We start from the raw sequence: 22,786 nt of genomic DNA on the forward strand, positions 1-22,786 counted from the left end.
AACTACCCTAGATACTTGGTAGATGAGAAGGCAGGCAAGGTCGACAGAAGTATATTGGATATACATCAAATGAATGTGTACTTTACTAGTACTCCTAGCAGCACCAGGGTATTAGATACCGGTTTGGTTGCTAAGTGTTAGTAACTCGAAATAAAAGCTGCGGAATAAACGGAGACTAGCTAAAGGTGAGATGACGATATGTGTTGGAAGTGTTTCCAAGGTTGATGTGATCAAGCATCGCATGCTCCCTCTACCATCGAGATTTGGTGTTTGCGTTGAGCATGATTGGATTATGTTTATCGCAATACGGTTATTCATTTAAGGAGAATAATGGTTACTCTGTTATTTGAATAATACCTTCAATGGTCTTGCACCTAAAATGAATCTCGATCGTAGTGATACACATGTTCATGCCAAAAGATATAAAATAGTAATGATAGTTCCACATACTTGTGGCACTGCCATTTGAGTCATATTGGTATAGAACGCATGAAGAAGCTCCATGTAGATGGATCTTTGGACTCACTCGTTTTTGAAAAGATTGAGACATGCGAACCATGTCTATTGGTATATATGCATGAAGAAACTCCATGCAAATGGATCGTTTGTACTCACTTGATTTTGAATCACTTGAGACATGAAAATCATACCACATGGGCAAGATGACTGAAAGGCCTCGTTTTCAGTAAGATGGAACAAGAGAGCAACTTATTGGAAGTAATACATTTTGATGTATGCAGTCCAATGAGTGCTGAGGCATGCAGTGGATATCGTTATGTTCTTACTTTACAGGTGATTTGAGTAGATGCTGAGAATATTTACTTGATGAAACACAAGTCTGAATTATTGAAAGGTTCAAGTAATTTCAGAGTGAAGTTGAAGATCGTCGTGACAAGAGGATAAAATGTCTATGATATTATCATAGAGATATCTGAGTTACGAGTTTGGCACACAATTAAGACATTGTGGAAAGTGTTTCACAATTAATACCGCCTGGAACACCACAGTGTGATGGTGTGTCCGAACATCATAACTGCACCCTATTGGATATGGTGCATACCATGATGTCTCTTATCAAATTACAACTATCGTTTATGGGTTAGGCATTAGAGATAACCGCATTCACTTTAAAAGGGGCACCACGAAATTCCGTTGAGAAGACACCATTTAGAGAAACCTAAGTTGTCGTTTCTTAAAAGTTTGGGGCTGCGATGCTTATGTGAAAAAGTTTCAGGCTGATAAGCTCAAACCCAAAGCAGATAAATGCATCTTCATAGAATACCCAAAACAGTTGGGTATACCTCCTATTTCAGATCTGGAAGCAAAACTAATTGCTTCTATAAACGAGTCCTTTCTCGAGGAAAAGTTTCTCTCGAAAGAATTGAGTGGGAGGATGGTGGAGACTTGATGAGGTTATTGAACCATAACTTCAACTAGTGTGTAGCAAGGCACAGGAAGTTGTTCCTGTGGCACCTACACCAATTGAAGTGGAAGCTTATGATAGTGATCACGAAACTTCGGATCAAGTCACTACCAAACCTCGTAGGATGACGAGGATGCGTACTACTTCAGAGTAATGTGTGATCCTGTCTTGGAAGTCATGTTGCTAGACAACAATGAACCTACGAGCTATGGAGAAGCGATGGTGGGCCCATATTCCGACAAATGGTTAGAAGCCATGAAATCCGAGATAGGATCCAAGTATCAGAACAAAGCATGGACTTTGGTGAACTTGCCCGATGATTGGCAAGCCATTGAGATAAATGGATCTTTAAGAAGAAGACGGACGTGGACGGTAATGTTACCGTCTATGAAGCTCGACTTGTGGCAAAGAGTATTTTCACAAGTTCAAGGAGTTGACTACGATGAGATTTTCTCATCCGTAGCGATGCTTAAGTCCGTCGGAATCATGTTAGCATTAGCTGCATTTATGAAATCTGGCAGATGGATGTCAAAACAAGTTTCCTTACCAGTTTTCGTAAGGAAAGGTTGTATGTGATACAATCAGAAAGGTTTTGTCGATCCTAAGGATGCTAAAAGGTATGCTAGCTCCAGCGATCCTTCCATGGACTAGAGCAAGCATCTCGGAGTCAGAATATACGCTTTGATGGAGTGATCAAAGTTTTTGGGTTTGTACAAAGTTTGTTAGAAACTTGTATCTACAATAAAGTGAGTGGGAGCACTACAACATTTCTGATAAGTATATGTGAATGACATATTGTTGATCCGAAATGATGTAAAATTTCTAGAAAGCATAAAGGGTTGTTTGAAAAGAGTTTTTTCAAAGGAAGACCTGGATAAAGCTGCTTACATATTGGGCATCAAGATCTATAGAGATAGATCAAGACGTCTGATGATACTTTCAAAGAACGCACACCTTGACATGATTTTGAAAGAGTTCAAAATAGATCAGCAAAGGAGTTCTTGGCTGTGTTGCAAGGTGTGAGTATTGAGTAAGACTCAAGACCTGACCACAGCAGAAGAGAGAGAAAGGACGAATGTCGTCCCCTATGCTTTAGACGTAGGCTCTACAGTATGCTATGCTGTGTACCGCACATGAAGTGTGCCTTGCCATGAGTTGGTCAAGGGGTACAATAGTGATCCGGGAACGGATCACATGAAAGTGGTCGAACTTGTCCTTAGTATCTAGTGGACTAAGGAATTTTCTCGATTATGGAGGTGAAAAGGAGTTCGTCGTAAAGGGTTACGTCGATGCGAACTTTGACACTAATCCGGATGACTCTGAGTAGTAAACCGGATTCGTATAGTAGAGCAGTTATTTGAAATGGCTCCAAGTAGCGCGTGGTAGCATCCACAAGATGACATAGATATTCGTAAAGCACACACGGATCTGAAAGGTTCAGACCCGTTGACTAATAACCTCTCTCACAAGCATGACATGATCAAACCAGAACTCATTGAGTGTTAATCACATAATGATGTGAACTAGATTGTTGACTCTAGTGAACTCTTTGGATGTTGGTCACATGGTGATGTGACCTGTGAGTGTTAATCACATGGTGATGTGAACTAGATTATTGACTGTAGTGCAAGTGGGAGACTGTTGGAAATATGCCCTAGAGGCAATAATAAATTGGTTATTATTATATTTCCTTGTTCATGATAATCGTTTATTATCCATGCTAAAATTGTATTGATAGGAAACTCAGATACATGTGTGGATACATAGACAACACCATGTCCCTAGTAAGCCTCTAGTTGACTAGCTCGTTGATCAATAGATGGTTACGGTTTCCTGACCATGGACATTGGATGTCGTTGATAACGGGATCACATCATTAGGAGAATGATGTGATGGACAAGACCCAATCCTAAGCATAGCATAAAAGATCGTGTAGTTTGTTTGCTAGAGCTTTTCCAATGTCAAGTATCATTTCCTTAGACCATGAGATCGTGCAACTCCCGGATACCGTAGGAGTGCTTTGGGTGTACCAAACATCACAACGTAACTGGGTGACTATAAAGGTGCACTACGGGTATCTCCGAAAGTGTCTGTTGGGTTGGCACAGATCGAGACTGGGATTTGTCACTCCGTATGACGGAGAGGTATCTCTGGGCCCACTCGGTAATGCATCATCATAATGTGCTCAGTGTGACTAAGGTGTTAGCCACGGGATCATGCATTACGGTACGAGTAAAGTGACTTGCCGGTAACAAGATTGAACAAGGTATTGGGATACCGACGATCGAATCTCGGGCAAGTAACGTACCGATTGACAAAGGGAATTGTATACGGGATTGATTGAATCCTCGACATTGTGGTTCATCCGATGAGATCATCGTGGAACATGTGGGAGCCAACATGGGTATCCAGATCTCGCTGTTGGTTATTGACCGGAGATACCTGTTTCAAGCAATGTCTTCAACCTAGCATTTTCATCAGCAATAGTAGTGGTATCCTCAGCAGAGGGGTTAGTTACCACATCAACAGTTGAAGATATTGCAACAGTAGCAGCAGTAGAACATTCAGCAAAAGAAGTAGCGTTATCACGCTCAAGGCATTTTAGACACGGTGGTTCAAATCCGTCCTGAGCGGGACTGATCTGTTGAGCGTGAAGTGACTCATTCTCCTTTTGAAGATCTTCATGAGCCGCTCTCAATTTCTCAAGTTCTTGCTTCCTTTGAAGATAATCATAGGAAAGCTTTTCATGAGTCGTTGAGAGCGTTTCATGACGACTTTCAAGTTCCTGGTACTTAACATGAAGATTTTTTATATCTTCAATTAAGGACTAAGATCGGGTCATTTCCGCGTCCAACAGGTCATCGCTTTTGTCTAATAGTTTTTGAGTATGTTCCATAGCTTTCTGTTGTTCAGTTGCAATTTTAGCAAGTGTTTCGTAGCTAGGTTTGGATTCATAATCAGAGTCATCTTCACTTGATGTTTGAAAGTAAGCATCGCGCGGTTTTACCTTGGCACCACGTGCCATGAAGCAGTAGGTGGGAGCAGAGTCGTCCTTGTCATTAGCATCAGCGTTGGTGACGGGGCCATTGTCTTCACTGTTGAAGATGGACTTGGCAACGTAGGCTGTAGCTAGAGCCAGACTTGCAACGCCAGAGTCAGACTCGTCCTCAGACTCCACCTCCGCCTCCTCAGAAGCAGACTCCTCCTCTTAATCCATCTCCTTACCAACAAAAGCACGAGCCTTGCCAGATGAGCTCTTCTTATGTGATGAAGACTTGGACGAAGGCTTGGAAGAAGACTTTGAGGATTTCTTCTTCTTGTTGTCATCAGAATCATATTCCTTGCTCTTCTTCTTCTTGTTGTTCTCATTGTCCCACTGTGGACACTCAGAGATGTAGTGTCCAGGTTTCTTGCACTTGTGACATGTTCTCTTCTTGTAATCATGAGTGGAGGCTTCATCATTTCTTGAGCTGGATCGTGAAGACTTTCTGAAGCCCTTCTTCTTAGTGAACTTCTGGAACTTCTTCACAAGCATAGCAAGCTCCTTTACAATGTCTTCAGGATCACCAGAACTGCAGTCAGATTCTTCTTCAGATGAGGAAACAGCTTTTGCCTTCAAAGCGCGAGTTCGGCCATAGTTTGGACCATAGATATCTCTTTTCTCAGATAGCTGGAACTCATGTGTGTTGAGCCTCTCAAGTATGTCAGACGGATCGAGTGTCTTGAAGTCAGGGCGTTCTTGTATCATTAGGTCAAGGGTGTCGAACGAGTTGTCAAGTGATCTGAGGAGTGTCTTGACGATTTCATGCTTGGTGATCTCAGTGGCGCCGAGAGCACGAAGCTCATTTGTGATGTCAGTGAGGCGATCAAACGTGAGCTGGACATTCTCATTGTCGTTTCTCTTGAAGCGGTTGAATAGGTTGCGAAGAACAATGATCCTTTGATCTCTCTAGGTTGAGACGCCTTCGTTGACCTTGGAGAGCCAGTCCCTGACTAGCTTTGACATTTCCAGGGCACTCACACGGCCATACTGTCCTTTGGTCAGATGACCACAGATGATGTTCTTGGCAGTAGAATCCAGTTGAATGAACTTCTTAACGTCAGCAGGGGTGACACCTTCACCAGTCTTGGGAACACCATTCTTGACGACATACCATAGGTCGACATCAATGGCTTCAAGATGCATGCGCATCTTATTCTTCCAGTAGGGATATTCAGTTCCATCGAAGACAGGGCACGCAGCGGAGACTTTGATTATACCTGCAATCAACATAGCTAAAACTCCAGGTGGTTAAACCGAATCACACAGAACAAGGGAGTACCTTGCTCTGATACCAATTGAAAGTGCTAGTTATCGACTAGAGGGGGGTGAATAGGCGATTTTTATGAAAGTCTTCAAAACATGGGAGTTTCGCAGACAAACGATAGAAATGAACCTATTGACATGCAGCGGAAGGTAGACTACACTAGGCAGGCCATAGTTAAGTATTCAATAAAGTGAAAGCACGAAGACTAATAGCAGCTAGGTAGTAAAGATCAGGATGGAAGATGGTGTGAAGCCAAACAACAATAGAAGTCACACAGTGAAGTCAAACTGGTAACACAAGCAGGCAATGACTTCACGAAGACAAACTGTAAATAAAGAGAGGGAGAGGATAGAACCAGTCACTTGGTGAGGACAAGGATTTGTTGGACTAGTTCCAGTTGTTGTGACAACTGTACGTCTGGTTAGGGAGGCTGAGATTTAACTCAGAAGACCGTGTCTTCACCTTATTCCCCTTGAGCTAAGGACACCCAGTCCTCGCCCAATCACTCTGGTAAGTCTTCAAGGTAGACTTCCAAACCTTCACAGACTTCGTTCACCGGCGATCCACAATGACTCTTGGATGCTCAGAACGCGACGCCTAACCGGCTGGAGGATTCACAGTCCTCAAGTGTAACAAGTCTTCAGGTCACGCGGACAGAAATACTTCAGTGATGCCTAACACTCTTTGGCTCTGGGTGTTTGGGCTTTGTCCTCGCAAGGATTTCTCTCTCTCAAAAGCTTCGGAGGTGGGTTGCTCTCAAACGACAAAAGTCGTGCACTAACTCTGAGCAGCCACCAACTTATGGTGTAGGGGTGGGCTATTTATAACCACTAGGCAACCCGACCTGATTTGTCCGAAATGACCCTGGGTCACTAAGGAACTGACACGTGTTCCAACGGTCAGATTTCAAACACACGCGACAGCTTGACTTGGGCTACAAGTAAAGCTGACTCATCCAGCTCTCGATAAGATTTGCTCTCATTGTCTTCGCTCGAAGACATAGGATTTGGTTGAGCATCACTTCAGTCACTCTGACTTTGTTCACTGGGACCCCACTTAACAGTACGGTGGTTCCTATGACTCAACAAAGAAGAAAAGGAAACGACGAAACAACTAAGTCTTCGTGCTCCATAGTCTTCACGCGATGTCTTCTCTTGTCATAGTCTTCAATGTGAATATCTTCACATACCACCATTGTCTTCAATGTCTTCATACATTTTTAGGGGTCATCTCCGGTAGGTAAACCGAATCAATGAGGGACTACTACCTGTGTTATCCTGCAATTCTCACAAACGCATTAGTCCTTCAACCAGGTTTCTCGTCAATACTCCAAAACCAACTAGGGGTGGCACTAGATGCACTTACAATCTCTCCCTTTTTGGTGATTGATGACAATTTGGTTGAAGTTTTCAACGGGGATGAAAGTATGTGAAATATTAAAGGATTAAGGTATTGTCTTCATAAGTAGCAAAAGCCTCCCCCTGAAGATGTGCATATAAGTAATTCGCTTTTGGAATGCAAATGCACATGGCAGGTTGTACTTGTGGAGATCCTCTTCAACTTATAAAGACAATTCATCATGCATGATTTGATATAACAAAGATAATGACATGCATAATGAAAAATGGACATCTGCAATATGACTTCGTGCGGGATTTATCATCGCATATGCGGAATTTATCATCGCATCACAGAATAGCAAACAAGTAGCAGACGACCATCAAGTTTAAGTGTTACAACTCAAAGAACCAAATGTATCAAAAGCGAGAGTTGTAAACACTTGGCAAAATATATAAAGAAACCACCCATATGGACCCGCTCGAAGACTATCAACTCATAAGCTTCTCCCCCTTTTGTCAGTAAGGACCAAAAAGGTTTGAAGACATAGAGTCTTTACTCGTTCCCATGAGGAGTAGGAGGTGAAGCAGCAGGGTCGTCGTTGAGGTTAGGCAGTGCAGAAGAACTTGGTGCAGTGTCGATACGCGCCGAAGTTGGAGGTGGTGAAGTAGCATCATCTTGGTCATCAATGACTCTAGCATTCACTGTTGCAGCTGAGGAGGAATAGTCAGAGTCTTCAAGAGAGGGAGTCCAACGCAAGACAGCATTCCTTGGAGGAGTGGAGTCAAACTTGAATCTTTCAGTAAAGCCATCGTCTTGAAGATCGGCTTCAGCACTGAGCAAAGTCAAACTCCATGACCTCCGACAGGTTTCATGAGTGACAAATGCATTCTTGGTGGCATGGTTGCGAATGCGATTGACGTCCACCAAGAGGCTTTGCATCTGCCGCTTCAGCCAGTAGTGATGCTTATCCTGTTTCTGATGCAGGGCGACAAGAAGCTCTCGGTCATTGAGAACACGAGATCGCTTCCGAGGCCTTTGAGCAATAGTGCTTTCAGTGGCTTCAGTATGGGCACGGTGAGGTAAGCATGTATTGCCCGCCAAAGGATAAACACGAGTGACAGCCTGAACTCCTGCAATGGCTGTGTGAAGCTTTGGTGATCAGCATTGTGAAGATAAACAGGCTCCTTGGTAGGCTCTGGGTATATGGCTTCAACTGACATATCAACCTCTGGCAAAAATATCAGATGGTTGCGTGCAGAAGGCTAGTAGTTGACAGCTGAATGAAGCTTGATAAGGCGCATAACCCATGGAGCATAGAATTTTAGACCAAAGAGGTCAGAGCCAGATGCAGCCAATTGCCTGATAAAGAAGTCTTGAGCATTGAAGCTGATTCCATTGAAGATATAAAAGACCAATGTCTTCATTGCTCCTTCAAGCTTCGCTGCAGAAGAATGTCCTTTGACAGGCCATAGAGTTCGCTTGATGATATGATAAATAGTGCGGGGCAGATACTCTAGGTCTTCAACAAAGAATTCTCTTGGGTATTCAGCGTCGCGTGGCAGAGGCTTCATCATGCTCAGCATTTTGATCATGTTGGGCTCTGGCTTCTGAAAGATGCTCTCCAAAGCATTGTGGTGAAGCTGACAACCAGGCTCGAAGAGTTCACCCGGAGTGGGCAGGCCAGTTAGCTCAATGATATCAAGAGCTTTGGCTTCATGATGGACATTGCCTGTCATCCACTCAAGGATCCATGTCTTTGGATCCCTGTTGTAGCCGCGAATGTGGAGGGTTGCATAGAATTGTAGCAGAAGCTCTTCATTCCAATGCTCTTTATCAGTCACAAAGTTCAGAAGACCAGCATCACGGAAGCAGTCAAGGGCTTCATCTAAGCAGGGCAGACCAGCAATGGCTTCATAGTCTAGGCGCATATGTGGAAAAATGCGCCCATGATCATAGAGAACACAGGAATAGTAATTGCGCTGCTGATAGCTCCAGAACCGATCAGATGAAATTCTTGGATTGGAGTAGGGGTTCTTGGCACTATCAAAGAAGGTGTCGTGCGCAATGAAGCCATTTGCATTGAATGACCCTGGTGAAGTTGTAGTACCTGGAAACCTTGGCAACCTTGGCTTAGGCTTCTGGACCTGAGGCCTGTGCTTGACATGATAGTCAAATAATGGACCAGCAGCAGGTGGAGGAACCAGAATGGGCCATCTGATAGTAACCAGCTGACCACGATCAAATGCTTGCTCGATGGTGTGTGGCCTTGGAGGTGGTACATGAGCAGTGGCAGTGGCATTGACTTCAGGCTGCAGATTTGCATCAGGTGCAGCATTGGCTTCAGGTGCATTCACTTTTGGCACCACATTAGCTTCAGGCGCCACATTAGCTTCGGCCATGACAATGTCATTTGCTTCAGTTGAGTTGTTTGTGGCCGCCTCAGTATTGTTAACCTCCACTTGGTCGCTGGAGGGTCGGACACGTTCTCCTCGAGAACAACTTCAGGGTTGGACGGGGGTGTGGCAACACGTTCTTCTTCTACTCTTGGCTCTTCTTGTTCATTGGCTGATGCAGCCGGAATGTCTTCAGCCGCTTTGGCTTCAGACTCGGAGATGTTCGCAGATGGAGAGGCTTCAGGAAATACTTGGCGTGATACAGAGTGGTGCTCTTCTCCTTCTGGAACACTCGAAAGTGTGACTTGTGGCCTTGGTCCTTTATGAAGCCTGCGAAACGCTGGCGACACTTGTGGAGATGGAGATGTCTGGGCCACCAAGTCTTCATCTTCAAGTACCGAAGTGGTGACTTGAGTTGGGGGAGTGGTTGGTGTTTCTTCTTCTCGGGGGGAGTCTTGAGGGTGATCCCACAAGTCATCGTGAGCAATTGGCGTCAAAGGACGACCAATGCTGATCAGTTCGCTTTTCTTTAGAACAGGCGATGATACCACATTGTGCTCGATCTGAGGAAGGACTTCATCATCTTCTACATTATCTTGGTGACCAATGGCGTCAGCTGCGGTGGGGTCAACAGCTGGAATCTCTTCAGTTTCAGGAGCCTCTGTGGTAGCAGGCTCATGAACTATCAACCGACGCTCTTGGTGTGCAGACGCAGGACGAGCAACAAAAATTGGCTCGACGACAAGGGGCTCTGTGGGAGCAGCCCGATCTTTCTTCTTGGTTTTTCTTTTCATGGTTGGTGGAGCTTCATCAGTGGTGTTCTTGGACTTGCGCTTTCTGGCTTCAGCTTCAGCTGCCCTTGTTTTATTGAGCTCCGAAGCCACTGTGGGGACCTTAGGCTTCACGCCTGTCATACTGGCGGGGAAGACAATGCGAGGTTCTTCCCGCCTGGATGATTCAGCTGGGGCCACAGTAGGCTTCTTCTTGGCAGCCATCTTGGGGTCGATGCCAGGACGCCCAAGTGCCTTGCGCTTCTCAGCTTCATTGTAGGCTTGAACACATTTGGCAGCCAAGAGTTTCATGCGCTCTCGAGAACCTTTAGCTTCGTCACGCTTCTTGTGAAATGCCTCCTTGAGCTCATGCATCATTTGCTTGAAATTCTGAACATCAGTCACACTGAGCTTGGCCACATGCTTATTGAACTGAGCCTTTTCATAGTCAATCTTGTGCTTCAGTTCAACAATTTTCTGAGCTAGAGCCAGCTCAGGAGCAATGGCTCCATGGAATGAAACGCTGAGGCGAACAGGAAGCTGAAGATCATCAAAGCTGAGCTTTGGGCTATCAAAACATTCATCAATGAACTTGTTCAGAATGTCCACATCAAACAGGGGAAGATCGTTGAAGATTTCCGCCTCTTGTTTGCTCTTTATCAGCAGCTCAAGAGCATCATCGCCAAGATCGTCGTCACTAGACAGATCAGTGGCTTCGTTCTCATTCCTTAGAACAGCAGCTGGGGTCAGTGCTTGACCAGTAGTTTGTATGGGCTTCTTCTTCTTCTCTGTCTTGGAGATGCGAGAGAGATCTTCAGAATGCACACTAGGTGCAGGAGGAGCAGTGGCCAGAGGCTTCGCTTGCCAAGCTCTTGGTGCAGTGGAGGGCTTCGAAACCTTGGGTTTCTTCAACTTCTTAGGCTTCGGTGGTGCAGGCGCTTCGTCAGAATCAGCGTCATCGGCAGAGTGATCCACGGCAGCCCCTTGAACCATAATGTGAGTGATGAGACCTTCAAGGTTGTAGAAGGGCCCAACAATATTGGGTTTAGCATCACGTGTGCCATCGGCACGAGGAGCAGAGGGACCTGGGTTGAAGTCTAATCCTCGCGACTTCTTGTTCTCTTTTGCCGAGTTCTTGGCAAACTGATAGTTGCGCTTGAACAGATTGTCGTCACGACACCATAGCAGAGAAGATGGGTCGGCATCAGCAGGCTATGGTCCATGGACCATGCAAGGGTAGAAGCCTTGATCAATGGCTTCAGTTCTGGACTTGGGTGGAAGATTTTTGTACAAGATGTCTCCCCAGGGTCGCTTGATGGCATTCTTTTCGGCATATTCCTAGGTCACGAACCTGTACTTGAACCATTGCTCTGCCCAATATCTTCGAATCCATTGGATTCGTGTTTTGCGCTGATTGTAATCCTATGGATCTGTCTTGTATAGCTCATAGAGGTCAGGTGGCAAATCTCTTGATGTTCCCCCACGGCGTTGTCTGCCTCCCTTCCTTGTTGACTTATCTGTGGCCATGTAGTTCAGACTGAATGGCTTCAAAACTGTCAAAGGCTTCCGTCTGCTGGTCAGACAGGAACTAGCTTCGGACAGTTGATATGATGCTGTAAGAATTCTATAAATGAATGCAGACTATGAGAACCAAGGGATTCTCCCACGGACATGTGCCTGTGATAGCATTAGAGATGCGAGGGAAGGGGAAGAGGTCATATGCATTCTCAGAAGATTTTGAAGATAAATCAGTTTAGAAGACATTGACCTCATAGCGCGAAGACATTCACTTATGTTGAGAGTTGGTTCCAGATTTGTATGAATCCAAGAATAGGTACAAGTGAGGAATCTAACTACATGTGAAGCATAAGTGAATATACTAGGCATAATATGAGATGCAGAACAGGATGGATCCAAATTTGTGGAGGCAGAAACCACTTTTGGTAGGAAGGATGAATCTATCGGATCAAAAAGACAGTAAAAAGATAGTTTTAATTTACCACACGATGAACTACTAGACGGAGCAGAAGAGGAGGCCGAGCAGTTCAATCTTCCGTGCCCTAACTTGGCGACGGAGGACACCTATGGCGGCGGCGGAGAAGACGATGTCCGCGGCCGGCGTGAGGACGGCGTCGGTGAGGTCGCGGCAGCTAAGTGCTTCATCGCCGGCGTCGTCGAGAGCTAGCGGTGGCCCTAGGGTTTGTTGAGGTGGAGAGGTGGAAGAAAGATTTTGACCGCGATGGGATGTGCATTTATAGGGAGAGGGACAGCACAACGCAATTACGCAGGTGCCCCTGGCGGTTCACATCTGAGGGACACGTGGCGAACATGCAACACATTGGGAGTTGTTCCATGTTCCCACGCACGCCTGGACTGTCAGGTGGTCGTTCCGGCTTCTCCGGGTTTCAGTCAATAAGGATTGAGCATTTAAAACAGATTTAATGTTTGTCTCTGTATCTTCTGCTGACAAGGACGCAGAGAAGACATTCGACGGTTTCAATAGAATGCATATGATTTGGATAGATAGATTTGAGAAGGAAGCATAGAGAGGTTAGGGTCCGATCACATTCACTTAGTTCAAAAGATTCAAACGAGAAGACATAGCTATAAGTGAATTTTGTGGAGGACAGAACACTAATATATGTATATATCAGAATAAGACCAAATCAACATTGTGAAGATAAACATGAAGTCATGTCAATATTGAAGACAAACCAAATGCGAAGACTTTGCAGAAGTAACGCCAACAGAAAACACTTCAAACAAAAGTTTGGTGGTGGCGTTACCCACCGTATAGGAAGTATTAGACCCAAACATGGCGCACAATTATCGTGGTGCTCCGAAGTCAAATTCCGCATTAATTTATTCACACTCAGAGTGTAAGTCTTCATTGATTGAAGATATACATTACTTCGTGTGTTGCACATCTAAGTCATCAACATGCATAAGTGTTAGGATGTGTGCCTGATCACAGGACATTTGAGGATTCCGAGATATTTAGCTCACATTGTAACTTGCAAAACCTTTTCTCATCCAAGGACTTTGTGAAGATATCTGCCAATTGCTCTTCAATATTGACGTGAATGATATCAATATATTCCTTCATAACATGATCTCTGAGAAAGTGATGACGAATTTCAATGTGCTTTGTCTTCGAGTGCTGAACTGGGTTGTTGGCAATCTTGATGGCGCTTTCATTGTCGCAGTAGAGTGGTACTTGCTTTAGATGGATGCCATAGTCCTTGAGTGTTTGCTTCATCCATAGAAGCTGAGCGCAGCAAGATCCAGCAGCAATGTATTCAGATTCAGCAGTGGAGAGTGATACACAGTTCTGCTTCTTTGAAGACCAACAGACAAGTGATCGTCCCAGAAAGTGACATGTGCCTGATGTAGACTTGCGATCCACCTTGTCACTAGCATAATCAGCATCCGAGAATCCAACTAGATCAAACTCTGAGCCCTTTGGATACCATAATCCTAATGTTGGGGTGTAAGCCAAATATCGAAGAATTCGCTTCACAGCTAAGTGATGCGATTACTTTGGTGCCGCTTGAAATCGAGCACACATGCAAACACTAATCATGATATCTGGCCTAGATGCACATAAATAAAGTAAAGAACCAATCATGGAGCGGTATACCTTTTGATCGAACTCTTTACCATTGGCGTCAGGACCCAGATGACTCTTGGTTGGCATTGGCGTCATGTAACCTTTGCAGTCTTGCATTCCAAACTTCTTCAGGCAATCTTTGAGATATTTCTCTTGAGATATGAAGATGCCATTGCTTTGCTGATGAATTTGAAGACCAAGAAAGAACTTCAGCTCACCCTTCATGGACATCTGATATTGCTCTTGCATCATGTGTCCAAACTCATCACTGTATTTCTGGTTGGTGCAGCCGAAGATAATGTCATCCACATATATTTGGCACACAAACAGTTCATCATCATATGTCTTCGTGAAGAGTGTGAGATCCAGGGAACCAGGTTTGAAGCCTTTGCTCTTCAGGAAGTCTCTGAGTGTGTCATACCAAGCGCGAGGGGCTTGTTTGAGGCCATACAGTGCCTTGTTAAGCTTGTATACCATATCAGGATGTTTTGGATCTTCAAAAGCAGGAGGTTGTGCAACATACACTTCTTCTTCAATCTTGCCATTGAGAAAGGCACTCTTCACATCCATTTGATACAAAAGGATGTTGTGATGATTTGCGTAGGCTAGCAATATGCGAATGGCTTCAAGCCTAGCCACGGGAGCAAATGTTTCATCAAAGTCAATCCCTTCAACTTGAGTATATCCTTTAGCAACGAGACGAGCCTTGTTTCTGACAACTTGACCATGCTCATCTTGCTTGTTGCGATATATCCATTTTGTGCCTATTATGTTGTGCTTGCGAGGGTCGGGACGCTTGACAAGTTCCCACACATTGTTCAGCTTGAACTGTTGAAGCTCTTCTTGCATAGCTTGAATCCATTCAGGTTCCATGAAGGCTTCAGCAACTTTCTTGGATTCTGATATTGAGACAAATGCAAAGTGCCCACAGAAATTTGCTAGATGTGTTGCTCTTGAACGAGTGAGTGGACCAGGCGCATTGATGCTATCAATTATCTTCTCAATCTGTACTTCATTTGCAACACGAGGATGAACTGGACGAAGATTTTGCTCTTGCTGATCATTGTCATCGTTAGGAGGATTGTCTTCAGGCTGAGCATTGTCTTCAGGTTGATTAGGTGCAGAAATGATAAGTTCCTCTTCAGGATGTGCTTCAGACAGTATGATTTCTCCAGTTCCCATAAGCTTGATGGATTCACTAGGTGGAACTTCATCTATCACATTTGGCAGGTGCTCTCTTTGCGAGCCGTTAGTCTCATCGAACCGCACATCCACAGTTTCAACCACTTTATAGTGAAAGAGGTTGAAGACTCTGTAGGAGTGTGAATCCTTCTCGTAACCAAGCATAAAACCTTCATGTGCTTTCGGTGCAAATTTTGAAGTGTGATGTGGATCCTTGATCCAGCACCTAGCACCAAATACTCTGAAGTAACTTATATTTGGCTTTTTACTAGTTAGGAGCTCATAGGATGTCTTCTTCAGAAGCTTGTGAAGATAAACACGGTTGATGACATGGCATGCAGTATCAATAGCTTCGGCCAGAACTTTCTTGGAGTCTTGTATTCATCAAGCATCGTCCGAGCCATCTCAATGAGTGTTCTGTTCTTGCGCTCCATGATGCCATTCTGCTGAGGTGTATATGGAGCGGAGAACTCATGAGTGATGCCCAATGTATCCAGGTAAAGGTCGAGGTCGGTGTTCTTGAACTCTGTGCCGTTGTCACTTCTGATATGCTTGATCTTGACGCCATAGTTATTCATGGCACGGTTGGCGAAGCGTCTGAAGACATCCTGCACTTCAGTCTTGTAGAGAATTATATGCACCCATGTATATCTTGAATAATCATCAACAATGACAAAGCCATAGAGACAAGCAGTAGTAGTGAGAGTAGAGTAGTGAGTAGGGCCAAATAAGTCCATGTGTAGCAGCTCGAAGGGTTGCGATGTTGTCATGATTGTCTTCGAGGGATGCTTGGCCCTTGTCATCTTTCCAGCTTCGCAGGCACCGCATAAGTGATCCTTCTTGAACTTGGCGCCCTCGATGCCTATGACGTGTTTCTTCTTTGCAAGCGTATGCAAGTTTCTCATCCCAGCATGCCCTAGCCTCCAATGCCAGAGCCAGCACTCTGAAGCTTTTGCTAGAAGACATACGGCAAGCTGTGGTCCTGCTGAGAAATCTACCATGTATAAATCATCTTTTTGATACCCTTCAAAGACTAGCGACTTGTCAGATTCCATTAGTACAAGGCAACAATATTTTCCAAATATCACAATCATGTTCAAGTCACAAAGCATTGAGACAGACATTAAGTTGAAACCAAGGGATTCAACAAGCATCACTTTATCCATGTGCTGATCCTTTGAGATTGCAACTCTACCTAGACCCAATATCTTGCTTTTACCAGTGTCAGAAAATGTGATGTGACTCTTGTCAGATGGACGTAAGGTTGAGTCCATGAGAAGACTTCGATCACCAGTCATATGATTAGTGCATCCGCTGTCCATAATCCATTCTGAAGATTTTGGTGTCATACCCTACAGTACAGTTAGGGGGATAGGCTTCACCAAGAGTATTGTGAAGCATAAACATTTGACGGACAAGAGGATTATCAAAGCTCGGATCAAGGTTAGGACAGATAGGATGATTGGCAAGCGATTCAGGAACAAAATACATAGTAAGACCATTTGGGCATTTTATCTTGCGCCCTACAAGATGTTTTAGGTCCCCAGCAATCGCATCAGACGCCTTTGATTTCCGGCTGGAGACCTTTCCCTGCAAAAGAAAGTTAATTCTTCTTAACCACCCACATCTTCAGGGGTGGCTTAGAAGCAATGAGTCTAAGTGCAGCATCTGAGAACTTCGGCTTTGGAGCCCTAGCAAATAGCCTTGCAGGAGATGAATGATACTCATATGAATAAGCAGAAAAGTTCTTAGTTTTATGAACATAGCCAAGGTTGTTAGAATCGCGATTCTGTTGTACGATTCTACGACTTTACGATCCAAACTTACCCATCTGATTCTACGATTTTAGTTCATAAAATCTAGGTTTCTACGATCCTGGTAGTGAAGATTCTACGATTTACGATTCTACCATCAGAGCTCCGATCCGATTCAAAATCGCGATTCTGACAACCTTGAACATAGCGGTTTGAAGAAACACGCTCATATTCATAAGTTTGAGTATGATTTCCCTGCAAAACATTGGCGTTAGGGTGACTCAGTTGAGTCCTGTATCTGTATGAATCCTTTGGACCATATGAAGCTTTTGGTCTGGGATTTGTCTTCTTCCCAGGCGGTGTCATGATGACATTCACAGGAAGATTCTCAAGACAACTTTTGGGAACCCAGATCTTCTTCATAGATGGCCCATTCCTGCAGTTAGTACCAATATACCTGGCGAACACTTCACCATTCTGATTCTTAAACAATTTATAGTTTGCATCAAAGGATTCATCAATGATAACTGGGTTAGCACAAGTGAAGCCAGATAAAGGGAATGGATCCACTGAAGGTCCCTTTGCAGCAACCCATGTGGTTTTGGGGTACTGCTCAGGCTTCCAGTAGGAACCATCAACATTCATTTTCCTCTCGAACCCAACACCTCTTTCCTAGGGTTTCGGTTCAGAATCTGCTTTTTGAGGACATCGCACAGTGTCTGGTGCCCTTTGAGACTTTTGTACATCCCTGTTTCAAGCAATGTCTTCAACCTAGCATTTTCATCAGCAATAGTAGTGGTATCCTCAGCAGAGGGGTTAGTTACCACATCAACAGTTGAAGATATTGCAACAGTAGCAGCAGTAGAACATTCAGCAAAAGAAGTAGCGTTATCACGCTCAAGGCATTTTAGACACGGTGGTTCAAATCCGTCCTGAGCGGGACTGATCTGTTGAGCGTCAAGTGACTCATTCTCCTTTTGAAGATCTTCATGAGCCGCTCTCAATTTCTCAAGTTCTTGCTTCCTTTGAAGATAATCATAGGAAAGCTTTTCATGAGTCGTTGAGAGCGTTTCATGACGACTTTCAAGTTCCTGGTACTTAACATGAAGATTTTTTATATCTTCAATTAAGGACTAAGATCGGGTCATTTCCGCGTCCAACAGGTCATCGCTTTTGTCTAATAGTTTTTGAGTATGTTCCATAGCTTTCTGTTGTTCAGTTGCAATTTTAGCAAGTGTTTCGTAGCTAGGTTTGGATTCATAATCAGAGTCATCTTCACTTGATGTTTGAAAGTAAGCATCGCGCGGTTTTACCTTGGCACCACGTGCCATGAAGCAGTAGGTGGGAGCAGAGTCGTCCTTGTCATTAGCATCAGCGTTGGTGACGGGGCCATTGTCTTCACTGTTGAAGATGGACTTGGCAACGTAGGCTGTAGCTAGAGCCAGACTTGCAACGCCAGAGTCAGACTCGTCCTCAGACTCCACCTCCGCCTCCTCAGAAGCAGACTCCTCCTCTTAATCCATCTCCTTACCAACAAAAGCACGAGCCTTGCCAGATGAGCTCTTCTTATGTGATGAAGACTTGGACGAAGGCTTGGAAGAAGACTTTGAGGATTTCTTCTTCTTGTTGTCATCAGAATCATATTCCTTGCTCTTCTTCTTCTTGTTGTTCTCATTGTCCCACTGTGGACACTCAGAGATGTAGTGTCCAGGTTTCTTGCACTTGTGACATGTTCTCTTCTTGTAATCATGAGTGGAGGCTTCATCATTTCTTGAGCTGGATCGTGAAGACTTTCTGAAGCCCTTCTTCTTAGTGAACTTCTGGAACTTCTTCACAAGCATAGCAAGCTCCTTTACAATGTCTTCAGGATCACCAGAACTGCAGTCAGATTCTTCTTCAGATGAGGAAACAGCTTTTGCCTTCAAAGCGCGAGTTCGGCCATAGTTTGGACCATAGATATCTCTTTTCTCAGATAGCTGGAACTCATGTGTGTTGAGCCTCTCAAGTATGTCAGACGGATCGAGTGTCTTGAAGTCAGGGCGTTCTTGTATCATTAGGTCAAGGGTGTCGAACGAGTTGTCAAGTGATCTGAGGAGTGTCTTGACGATTTCATGCTTGGTGATCTCAGTGGCGCCGAGAGCACGAAGCTCATTTGTAATGTCAGTGAGGCGATCAAACGTGAGCTGGACATTCTCATTGTCGTTTCTCTTGAAGCGGTTGAATAGGTTGCGAAGAACAATGATCCTTTGATCTCTCTAGGTTGAGACGCCTTCGTTGACCTTGGAGAGCCAGTCCCTGACTAGCTTTGACATTTCCAGGGCACTCACACGGCCATACTGTCCTTTGGTCAGATGACCACAGATGATGTTCTTGGCAGTAGAATCCAGTTGAATGAACTTCTTAACGTCAGCAGGGGTGACACCTTCACCAGTCTTGGGAACACCATTCTTGACGACATACCAGAGGTCGACATCAATGGCTTCAAGATGCATGCGCATCTTATTCTTCCAGTAGGGATATTCAGTTCCATCGAAGACAGGGCACGCAGCGGAGACTTTGATTATACCTGCAATCAACATAGCTAAAACTCCAGGTGGTTAAACCGAATCACACAGAACAAGGGAGTACCTTGCTCTGATACCAATTGAAAGTGCTAGTTATCGACTAGAGGGGGGTGAATAGGCGATTTTTATGAAAGTCTTCAAAACATGGGAGTTTCGCAGACAAACGATAGAAATGAACCTATTGACATGCAGCGGAAGGTAGACTACACTAGGCAGGCCATAGTTAAGTATTCAATAAAGTGAAAGCACGAAGACTAATAGCAGCTAGGTAGTAAAGATCAGGATGGAAGATGGTGTGAAGCCAAACAACAATAGAAGTCACACAGTGAAGTCAAACTGGTAACACAAGCAGGCAATGACTTCACGAAGACAAACTGTAAATAAAGAGAGGGAGAGGATAGAACCAGTCACTTGGTGAGGACAAGGATTTGTTGGACTAGTTCCAGTTGTTGTGACAACTGTACGTCTGGTTAGGGAGGCTGAGATTTAACTCAGAAGACCGTGTCTTCACCTTATTCCCCTTGAGCTAAGGACACCCAGTCCTCGCCCAATCACTCTGGTAAGTCTTCAAGGTAGACTTCCAAACCTTCACAGACTTCGTTCACCGGCGATCCACAATGACTCTTGGATGCTCAGAACGCGACGCCTAACCGGCTGGAGGATTCACAGTCCTCAAGTGTAACAAGTCTTCAGGTCACGCGGACAGAAATACTTCAGTGATGCCTAACACTCTTTGGCTCTGGGTGTTTGGGCTTTGTCCTCGCAAGGATTTCTCTCTCTCAAAAGCTTCGGAGGTGGGTTGCTCTCAAACGACAAAAGCCGTGCACTAACTCTGAGCAGCCACCAACTTATGGTGTAGGGGTGGGCTATTTATAACCACTAGGCAACCCGACCTGATTTGTCCGAAATGACCCTGGGTCACTAAGGAACTGACACGTGTTCCAACGGTCAGATTTCAAACACACGCGACAGCTTGACTTGGGCTACAAGTAAAGCTGACTCATCCAGCTCTCGATAAGATTTGCTCTCATTGTCTTCGCTCGAAGACATAGGATTTGGTTGAGCATCACTTCAGTCACTCTGACTTTGTTCACTGGGACCCCACTTAACAGTACGGTGGTTCCTATGACTCAACAAAGAAGAAAAGGAAACGACGAAACAACTAAGTCTTCGTGCTCCATAGTCTTCACGCGATGTCTTCTCTTGTCATAGTCTTCAATGTGAATATCTTCACATACCACCATTGTCTTCAATGTCTTCATACATTTTTAGGGGTCATCTCCGATAGGTAAACCGAATCAATGAGGGACTACTACCTGTGTTATCCTGCAATTCTCACAAACACATTAGTCCCTCAACCAGGTTTGTCGTCAATACTCTAAAACCAACTAGGGGTGGCACTAGATGCACTTACACTAAGCTAACGGATAGGTCTTGTCCATCACATCATTCTCTAATGATGTGATTCCGTTCATCAAATGATAACACATGTCTATGGCTAGGAAACTTAACCATCTTTGATTAACGAGCTAGTCAAGTAGAGGCATGCTAGGGACACTCTGTTTGTCTATGTATTCACACATGTATCAAGTTTCCGGTTAATATAATTCTAGCATGAATAATAAACATTTATCATGATATAAGTAAATATAAAACAACAACTTTATTATTGCCTCTAGGGCATATTTTCTTCATTATTCGCCCAATATTTTTTATATACTAGATGATACCCCGCGCGTTGCTGCGGGAACCTTGTTAGAAAATTGTGTGATTAGGTGCTACAAAATCAACTGAAGCAAATGCAAGGCGAATGTAGAATTTTCCTTGATTATTTATTTTTAAAATTAAAGGCATCAACCATGTAACAAATTGATGTATAAAGAAGTGCAAAACTTTTCAGTTATAGTAGGAAATTATATTTTCTTGCAAAAACAAACATTAACTACATATGCATTCTCCAAGCATTTAACATGCCGTCTTGACAATAAAAAAATGGCAAATGGTACTTTAGTCATAAGCGGATTAAAAAATCAATAAAGGGGAATATATTAATATCACATAAGCGGACTCAATTGTACACCTAAACAAAAACTACCGAGACAACCATCTCCTATTTAATCCATTCTGCACTATTATCAATCTTCCCAACCATCCCGCTCTTTTGCTACATTGTGAATATCCCCATGTGGGTATGTTGTTGACTCATGGACATGAAGAAAAGAACAGGTGGATGACATTAGTTTTTTTTTAAAATTTTCGGGGGGGGGGGGGGGGGGGGGTTCCCCACCTAAATTGTATTATTTTGCCTATAAAGGCTTTGCAGCTCGTCGCAAGATAGGTTCAAGTGAACTAGAAGTACAGGGGCGCAAGGAGTGGAGATAAAGCAAAATAACACACATTGACCACACACATAATAGGGGAGAACAATGAGGGAGAACTCAACACCACACAACACACCAAAGGTGGATGACATTAGTGACAAAGATATCAGTGGATATGAAACATTTAAATCAGTACATTTGCGCATGTACTCAAAAGCATCACACATGTCTGCTTCAATGGTGAGAGTAATAAGTTGTTAATGACGACATAAATATTTTCAGATTTGGGTAGAAGATCAGCAGGAGTGTACATACTAAATCTTACAGGATATTTGTAGAGACCACAATTCAAGCAGAAAGAATCATCAATGAAGTACCAAGCTGCAGTCATGCCATGACTTCTGTTCTTCATACAAATAATCTTGTTCATATATAGTTCTCACTTAAAACATTGGGGCAGCTCACATGAGAATATGATGCTCTATCGAAATTCTGACATTTTGCTGCACAAAATGATCATCAGAGGTTAAGGTTTAGTTAGTAGTAGCAGCCAACAAAAGAAGTTAGTTAGGAACCAAAATAGCATACCAGAATGGATTCTAGCAATCTGGACTTCTCCATATTCCCTGAAAATAAGTTCAATTTTTGCGGGGACCTGAAAACTGGCTCCACGTAAACTGAAAGATTCAAAGTTGTACGATACATGTCAATCCATTGCCATCTATGACAAACTTACCTAGAAGGAAAATCGAGATGTTCCCGATTAATCACATGCCAAAACATGAGTAAATCAGATTGCAGAAGTAATCTGCAAGTCATATCATATCCAAAATGATTAATTTTCCTAATATCGGACCACAAAGAAGGGAAGTAAATTAATGTCCCAACTAGGATGTGATCCTCATTTCCTAATTCCCAAAATCAATCCATTTTTAGGGGACTTCTTATCGATCTAGGAGAACTATAGGCTCGAACCTTTTGAGCGAGCTGCAGCCGAAGATCCTTTGTCATCCAAACCTTGCCGTCTCTCTGGCTATTGGTGTGTCGTCTCTCGAACTCGTCCCGTTGTTTTCGCCAGAGCACCATTACGGAGGGCCTCCGCGTGGTCTATGGCCGCTGCG

The sequence above is a fragment of the Triticum aestivum genome, chromosome 6D, assembly GCF_018294505.1.
Source record: "Triticum aestivum cultivar Chinese Spring chromosome 6D, IWGSC CS RefSeq v2.1, whole genome shotgun sequence".
Lineage (NCBI taxonomy): Eukaryota > Viridiplantae > Streptophyta > Magnoliopsida > Poales > Poaceae > Triticum > Triticum aestivum.